Genomic DNA, 8,973 nt, shown 5'->3' on the forward strand with positions numbered 1-8,973 from the left:
AAAAGGAAGTGTCACAGACAGAGATTTTCCTGTCGCTCCACGGGGCTGACCACCATGCCCCAGGGCGGGCAGGAAAGGTACTTTTCTGGGCAACTGCCCTGTGGCTCCGTTCTACCTTTGGGTGGATTTCTTCTATTTTTATGGTTTCCCTAAAAATGATAGAAAACCTGTGGTTAAAACCCACTTCCTTCCCTTATGGCAGCAGGCCCCGCCCACATCCTCCGCACTGATCATTCTCTTTCCTCTCTATTCTTGGTGGTACGATAAATTAACACAGCTCACGTAAAGGGAGTGGATCTCATCAACCTGCAGTCCGCTTCCCTTCGCAGTGCTCACCATTCGTACTGTGCACCGTGTCCACTGCCCACCTGCACGTTATCTCTCACCGGGTAAATAAATTAAAGCACACCTTCGCTCGTTGCTTTTGTTCTTGTCTCACTTTTATGCCCTAAACCTTCTTTTTTTTTTTCTCTCCATGTTTGGATGGCCAGATGAACTATAGAACACTAGAGTTAACCTTTTTGTTTCAGATAAGCGAAGGATAATTTTAACTTTTTAGTATAAAATGTCACAAATGTTATAATGTGTAGAATGTACTAATCCTAGCAAGTATTTATCTCTCCGAAAGTCGGATTTAACTGGACATCGTGAAGATTTTTGTTTTTTAATATCTTGTCTCATTGTCATCCTGATTTTTGAAACAGGTCTCATTGTGTAGCCCTGCTTGGCTTGGAATTATGTATGTAGACCAGGTTAGCCTTAAACTTGCTGTGGTCGTCCCATGTCTGCTTCCCAAGTACAGGTGTTCATCACCCCGATCAGCTCATAGCATGAACTGTTATATGCCGCTGGGTTTCCTACAGCAGCGGTGACATCATTTAACATGTAAATTGGCCTGTATCACTTGGTTCGGAGGCTCTGAACACAGTCCCTCTCCTAGATGTGCTCTCCCAGTCCGTGCTACCCCTTTCTTCCCCCTCCTCCACTTGCTCAGGCCACAGGAGCTTCCTTGTTCCTTGCTTCTCCCAAATCTCTAGTTCCTTCTCCTTCTTCTGTTTTAACCCAGTTGATTTTACTCTCTCTGGAAAGCTTTTCCCCACACCTCTCTAAAACCCGAGGCCTTACCCTCTCTGCTTTTTCACTGTGTCCCATCTCCCAACGTACCACCCAGTATGTTCTCAGAGGACAGGATCTGTGTCCTGTTCAAGCTGAATCTTCAGACCCTGGCCCTGCCTGGCAACTACAGACTTTCAGTAAGTATTTGAATTAATGAGAAAACCCAAGGGCAGGAAGTGCAGCCGGGAGAAGCCCAGGAATCAAGCCTTTGCTTTGTCTGTCCTTCACAGGCCTCTGTTGGTCTAAAACTCCACTTACTTTTCTCGCCCAAGGCCACCCTTGGCCACTGTCCCGGGTCTAACTAGGACTCTTCGAGGCACTGTAGAGAATGGTAATCTAGCCTTCCTTTCCTGCCCTCCCCCCACACACCCTGCCCCCTTACATCTCTTTCATTTCTCCCTCTCCGCTAGCATTTATAATTTTAAAAGTAAGTGAGTGACTGGTGTGGATGGCTCCTAAAGTGCTTGCCAGACAAGTGTGAGAACCAGAGTCCAATCCCCTGGAACCCACAGAAAAGTGGGGTGTGGTGGCATAAGCTTGTCATCCCAGCAGCAATGGGGAGACATGTAAATTAGCTTGTATCACTCTGGCTCCAAATCCACCACAGTTTCTGGTCTCTGAACACAGTCACTCCCCTAGATCCCCCCTAGGTGTGCTCTCCCAGTCCCTGCTGCCCCTTGCTTCCTCCAGATCCCCAGAATGTTGGGAGCCGACTTTTAGCAGAAAGTGGCTATCAGCTTTGCAGCCATCTTGAGCCATATACCCTGACATGAGACTTGGATTACAATAGCCTACAACAGCTGAGCACACTCTGATAATCTTGGTTTAGATACCCAGGATTTTCCTTGGGTGTGTGAGATTAAAGGTGTGTGACTTAAGAGTGTGACTTAGAGATCAGATTTAGAGACAAGACCTAAGGGCATGATTAAAGGCGTGACCAAAAGGCATATAAAAGACATATAAAAGGCTAGAGGCAGACAGAGAAAGCAACAGATTACTTGACATTAGGTAGAAGACACTTGGCTCTAGAGAGAACAATTTGGAGTAACAGAGATTCAGACACTAGGAGTAGGAGTAGACATTAGACACTTGGAAGAGTCTAGGAACTAGGAACTAGGAACTCAAGACTTGGGACTTGGACTAGGAAGAGAGACTGAAGAATAAACAGGATTGAATCGCACTCTGTCTGATCTCCATTCTTTGAGTCCGTCCTCACTCTCTCTCTTGCTGAACTCTGACCTGCAGACCGGAGCGGCAGCTTGGGCCAGGAAACAGTGGCCACCAAGTGTGGAGTGGAGAGGGCTGCAACATTTTTGGCTGCCCAAAGTGAAGCTCCAGCTTGGGCCTCAACATCAGAACACACACACACACACACACACACACACACACACACACACACACACACACAGGTGAGGGGATAGTATCTGAGGAACAATACCTAAAGTTGGCCTTTGACCTCTAGGTACATGTACCCCCCCCCACACACACACACACATACACAAAATAAGTGAAAACACTTTGTAGATGCTGAGACTGAAGAGTGGTTTGCAGGCTTTGAAAGTGGAGAACAATGTCAATAAGCATCCCCCTCTTGCCATGTTTGGTCCCAGGCTTGGGTTCCCCTCATGAGAATCGCCAGCCCTCTGGGTACCAATCAGGAGAGAAGGAACTTTACTCTGGAAGCACAATCGCAGGCACTGAAAGCAGCCCTTCACTTCCTGTCCCCACTGGGATTCCAGTGGGAATTGGCAGGGGTTGCCCAGTTCAGTGTCTTAGACATGCAGGAAGACCTAATAGTGACCTTCTGAAGTATGGTCGCACCATCTGGTCATCCTCTTCAGAACAAGAAGGGACATAGAGGACACCTGCAGTCTCCTAATCTCATTTGTATAAAAGTGAACCTCCTTATTGTCCAGAATCCATCAGGGAGCTCTATGTCCTTGGGAAGGGTAACTGTCCCTTCCCCAGTACACTCGGGAGAGAGGCAGAGGAACACAAGTCAGGGAGGAGGAGACTGTTCAAATGCAGAGACCCTCTGTTTACCCATCTTACCTCTCAGATGATTCCAGAGAATTAGGACAGTGTCATCTCTCATTTATCTAGAGCTCATATTTTTAATTTTTTAAAATGCATTTAAATCATTTATCTAGAGTTCATACTTTTAATTTTTTTTAAATTTTTAAATTTTTCTTTTTACTAAGGGAACCTTCGAGGCTCAGCAAGGTTAAGAGAACTAAGGGCTGTGCTGATACCTCAGTAACTCTGCTGAGCCACACCACTGTTCCTCTGATGGAATGCTCTAATTTCATTTCTGTTGCTGTGATAAAAATGCCCTGACACATACCTTTACTCCCAGAATTCAGGAGGCCGAGGCAGGTGGAGCTCTGTGAGATCAAGGCAAGCCTGGTCTGCTTAGCAAGTTTCAGGACAGCCAGGCTATCTCAGAAAAACAAAACACCTGGATAAAAAGGTGACTCCGGAGAGAAAGGGTTTTTTGGTTTTTGTTTGTTTGTTTGTTTTTGTTTTTGTTTTGTCTTTTCAGCTTACAATTATTCTAGGTTATAATCCATCATTTTGGGGAAGTCAAGGTAAGAACTTCAAACAGCTAGTTGCATTATATCCACAGTCAGGAGCATAAATGTTTGCATGCTGAGTTGGTTGTACTTGGTTGGATTTCTCCACTCTCACACAGTTCACGATCCCATGCCTAGGGAATGTTGCTGCCCACAGTGGGCTGAGTGTTCCCACATCAATGAACTTAATTAAGAAAATCTCCTATTGACATGCCCAAAGGTCAAACCCAATGTAAACTTTGTTTTGTTTTTGAGACAAAGTCTTACTATGTCCTGGAACTTACTATGTAGACCAGGCTGGCTTCAAAGTCACAGAGATCCACCTACCTCTGCCTCCCAAGTGCTGAGATTAAAGGCATGTGCCACCATGCCAGGCCTATAAACAATCTTCAATTGAGTCTCACCTCTCAGATGATTCTAGGTTGTGTTGAATTGACAGTTATAAGTAACTGTCACAGGAGAGAACCCAACTGCTCCCTCAGGTCTCTTCAGCCACATTTGTGGGAAATACTGCAAACCCTGTACAACTCACACAGAGTTGACATAGAAACACTATAAAGTCCAGTGTAGGAAACAAATTGTATCACCATGTAGGTGGTGGGGCAAAGTGGAGGAGATCCAAGCATAGAGATTAGGAAATCTTCAATCTTATCACATTCCTCTCCTCTTGTCCAGGGAGCTGAGCTGCTAAGCTGAGCACATTGGCAGCCAGCAAGGACATTCCGAGTTTGGGTCCTGGCTCTGTCACCTGCTTGCCAGTCAACCTCATGTGAGTATCATCCTTACTGAATCAGTTCCCATGCCTATAAACAGTCATTATAGCATCTGCTTTCTGGGAGAGAGGTTGGATGGACACGCTGCAAGCTCCTGTGGAACCCAGCACAGAACTGGCCTTCTGTTAAAGGCAGCTATTAAATGTTGTTGGGAAGGTTAAGAGGAAGCTGGAGGGACTGTGAGATTTAGAAGGAAGAGTGAAAAAAGCCAGAGGGGGTCTTCCCAACATTTCCTTCCCTTTCCTCCCTCTCTTTCTCCATCTTTCACATCATCATCATCATCATCATCGTGGTCATTGTCACATTGTTATCACTATCATCATCACCAACACCACCACCACCACCACCATCATCAGTAGTAACAATAGTAATGATATGCTACAATAATGCAAGTTGAAAAGTTTAGGGGAACAAAGGAAATAAGAGAATAAATACCCATATTGCATTACTGGTGGAAACCAAAGTATTTTGTTTCTAAATAAGCTTAAATCCTCTAGATACTGTGTCTTGAAACCTTTCCTATGTTGCTCTCAAGGAACAAGACAAGTTTAGTACCAAGAAACCTCTAAGTCAGAGGCTCATTCTTTTTTTTTTTTTTTTAAGATTTTATTTATTTTATGTATGTGAACACACTGTAGCTGTCTTCAGACACACCAGAAGAGGGCATCGGATCCCATTACAGATGGTTGTGAGCCACCATGTGGTTGCTGGGAATTGAACTCAGGATCTCAGGAAGAAGAGTCAGCGCTCTTAACCACTGAGCCATTTCTCCAGCCCCCAGAGGCTCATTCTTGTTCATCCAGAGTCCCCTATAGCTCAGAGTGACCCTCACACAGGCTGCCCTCCATTAGATGACAATGGAGACTGCTTAAACCTGTGGCACTTCTGGCTGAGCACAGGTCTTGATGTAACAGAATTCACACAGAGGCTCTGGAAGGCTTGAGTCCAGAATAAATATTTATCACCTCCCAGTGATGGTCAGAACTATCCTGAGGCCACATCTTGAGGCAAGACAGAGAATGGGGAGGGCTGCAAAATGCAGCCAGCCAGGGGTCCAGGAAGAAGAAAATTGAGAGTACCACAGAGTAATGTTTTCAACTTTAGATTTGCATAACTCCAATGAACTGCACACTCTGTAATTTATGTTTAGACATTTGACTCTTGCTAGTTTTTCAGTATCACAAATATAACTTCAGTCTCCCAGTTTCATTGGGGTTGTAGTTGGGATCAGTGTTAGCTTTGGCTGTGTGCTACTACTGGATCTGGGAACCACTTTCTTTGGGCAGCTCTTCACCTCCCTTCCCCATTTCCCCAAATCATACTGTTTGCATGGACTGGGGGTCACCACCCAACTTCTCAATCAGAAATCTGCATCAAGGGTTTCATGTGAGGCTCTGGGCCTAACACCCTTGTGGGTATTGTTCAGCACATGGGGTACATACAGTCCATCCATCCATCCTGAAGCTTCTACCCACACCATCTCTTCTGCAGGAAGCTTCACAGAATGATGCTGAGAATTCTGCACACACAGCATGCTGGTCTGCAGCACCATGCAGAGGTACAACAGTGATGAGTCCTGCATGTCCTGGTGTGACATGGTTCCTGACCCTGGAACAGAGCCAGCAGGGTGTGGGCCTCCACAAGTGTTGACAGTTGCTGGGCATGAGGTTATTATTATATCATCTTCCTCCTTTAGGAAATATTCTCCCTGACAAGGTTATTGGGGAATGTCCTCACTGTCAAGGTTAATGACTCCATGATAATCAGAAAAAGCATAAGTCTGAGAGGGAGTGTCTAATATCTCAGCAAAATGGTAAACACTGGGACCTTCAGGATATCCCTTAAGGCTGTGGAAAAGAACTCTAATTCTAAAATTATATAATTTCTCAACTATGCAAAACATAAGGTTGCAACATGAATTATATGAGGGGCTTCACAGACCTAAAAGAACAGAGGCAGTGACACTATGAGCTAACTTATCAAAATGACATTAAGGAAGGAGATAAAGAGATTTCAGGAGTGGTGATCACAGGGCAAGATCCCAGCTAAGTTTGTTTTTTGTGCTTACAAAGGCAAGCAGATTCCTAAGTTCAAGGTCAGTCTGGAACAGAGCTAGTTTGGGCCCAAGCATGGTGGGAATGGTGATCTCAGGACAGGATCCCACCCAACTAGTTTATTGTCTGTGCTTACAAAGGCAGGCAGATCTCTGAATTCATTTGCAATGTTAAAAAAAATGTGCTTGCTGTTTCTAAGAATCAAGGAGCTGGGTCATAGAATGCTGATTCATGGGATAATCAAAAGGGAACCTGGAGTAAATGACTGAATAAATATGTAAATAAAAGACTGGGCTTTGGTCTGGGAGAGCTGAACTATCTGGATGAACTGTTTGGAGATCTCTAGAAAAGCTGTCTTGAGCAGAACACAGGCTGTCAGCTTGTACCCCACAAATGACTTTGAGTAGTTCTTTAGCCGCTTCCAAATACCCCTTCCTCAGAACCCCTCTCTGAGTTGAGGTTGGTCCTTGCACAACAGTGTGTCTTGTCTGGCTCTGTACAAACTTGGCTGCATGGGGCCTGAAGCTGCACTGTTTGGACATAGGACCTCACACAGTCTGTCATCAATTCTGATCTTGTAGCTTCTCCCATAAATGTTCAACGTAAGTTGAGTCATCTATTTTTAGGGGGATGAGAACTCAATTGCTGTCATATCCTAAGGCCCTCACTCAGAAGGAGAGATCTTAGCTCCCTTAATTTTTATGTGTCCTGTCTAGTTGGATCTAGGAACTCAATAAATAAATATAAAAAGGGATTAAGGACAGAAGAGAGCAAACATGTTATTAACTCCACATGCACATGGGAATCTTTACCAGAGAGTAAATTACAAAAGAAAAAAAGCGTGTGGATGTTATGCATTTTAGACAAGGAACATTATGGTTGTAAAGGAATGGCCAGGCAATGGATATCTGGATAAGGCAATAGCTTCTAGAGACATCACTAAGATGAATTGGGGCAACGAAGCAGCTACTAGAAGATAAAGTTAATTCTACATTTGTGTGTTCAGGACATTGCAACCTTACCAGCTTCCAGGACTAGAGCCATTTCCTAGCCTTGTATGTATAATCTTGGTTGTCAGCTTGGTAGTATTTGGAGTCACCTAGCAGACACATCTCTGGGCATGTCTGGGAAGGATTTCCAGAGAGAACTGACTGAAGGGGAAGGTGCACTTCCAAGCAGGCAGCACCTTCCTTCCAATGGGTGGTCCAGATATAGAGGAGTCTGGGGAGCATCAGAGTTACCTGCCTGCCTCTGCTCCCATCCACCACTGCCATCACACATCAGTTTCTTTGGCCTGCCAATGTGGAGTGAAGGCCAGCTGCTCTCCAGGGAGATTCCAGGCTTTCAACACTACCTGGGGTCTACTGAGGCATTGATCTCTGTGAGCTGAGCAGTTACCATGTTCTCTGCTCATTTAGTGAGTTGATAGGCATTATTGGACTATCCAGTCCCTATGGTGCATACCAACCTAATAAATGCTTTTTATGATATACAGTCATTCTATTGGTTCTGACTCTATAGAGAACCATGCATGATACAGTATGTGAAAGACAATCCTCCCCCAAGGTTCTTTTTTTAAATTATTATTTAAAATAAATTCATTTACTTTATGCATTTGGGTGTTTTGCCTGCATATATGTCTGTGTACCACATATGTGCCTGGTGCCTGTACAAGTCCAAAGAGGGTATTAAATCCCATGGAACTGGAGTTATAAACAGTTGTAAGCCATCATGTGGTGTTGGGCTGTGGTGCACGTGTGGGCGTGGGTCCTGTTGGGTTGAATTATGTGTGTCCTGTGTCTGCCACCCCAAGGGGCTGGAGCCTCAGCTCAGAGAGGCAGGGGCATGGGTATTTGAGTGTGCTGTGTGAGGGACAGACTGTGGGAAGCTGTGGGGCTCCGCTCAGGCTCTGGGGTGAGAGAACACAGTCTGAGGTCTCCCCAGTTCTGGAGCTCTTGGGTTGGGGGTCCCTGGGCTGGGAGGTGGCCAGGAATCAACTGGTCTCAAGCCCTTGGGCTCTCAGGCACCACTGAGATGCCGTGGAAGGACTGGGGGTGTGTCGTAGGGGCTGGATCAACCTGCAGCTGAAGTGGGAGGGGGACAAGCTCTGGCAGCATCCCACGAGGAGGGGGCTCTTGGTCACAGCAACTAGCTTGGCTGGGTTATGGCTGGCTTGGCTAGCTCACTTGAGTTGGTGGGCTCCATGGCTTGAACATAGAGAGGTCGTCAGCAGGAGATTAGAAGGCAGCTCTTTAGTTAAAGACCTTCTCCATGGTTCCCCACAGCGGGGCCTCAAAGAAGAGAGAGAATCCATGGTCTTAAGACATTGTCTTAAGATATTTATTGTCATGGTGGAAAGTGGATAAAGCTGTATCCCGTGTTCTCAGGGTGGGTCTGAGGTTAAATACCTTTTGCAAGGAGGAGGGTCCGGGAAAGAACACTTAATTGGCTATGCCC

At 45.5% G+C, this 8,973-nt stretch overlaps 1 long non-coding RNA gene across 1 annotated transcript in view; it reads left to right on the forward strand.

Annotated features, from left to right (window-relative positions):
* LOC143435327 (uncharacterized) overlaps positions 1–8,069 on the forward strand; it is a 25,768-nt gene extending 17,699 nt beyond the window's left edge. Inside the window, exons 5-6 of the long non-coding RNA XR_013105527.1 lie at positions 4,365–4,458; positions 5,954–8,069. This is a non-coding gene — a long non-coding RNA (uncharacterized LOC143435327). The remainder of the gene's footprint in view (positions 1–4,364; positions 4,459–5,953) is intronic.
* Positions 8,070–8,973: the final 904 nt, after the last annotated feature.

The sequence above is a fragment of the Arvicanthis niloticus genome, chromosome 21 (assembly GCF_011762505.2).
Source record: "Arvicanthis niloticus isolate mArvNil1 chromosome 21, mArvNil1.pat.X, whole genome shotgun sequence".
In the NCBI taxonomy this organism is placed as follows: Eukaryota; Metazoa; Chordata; class Mammalia; order Rodentia; family Muridae; genus Arvicanthis; species Arvicanthis niloticus.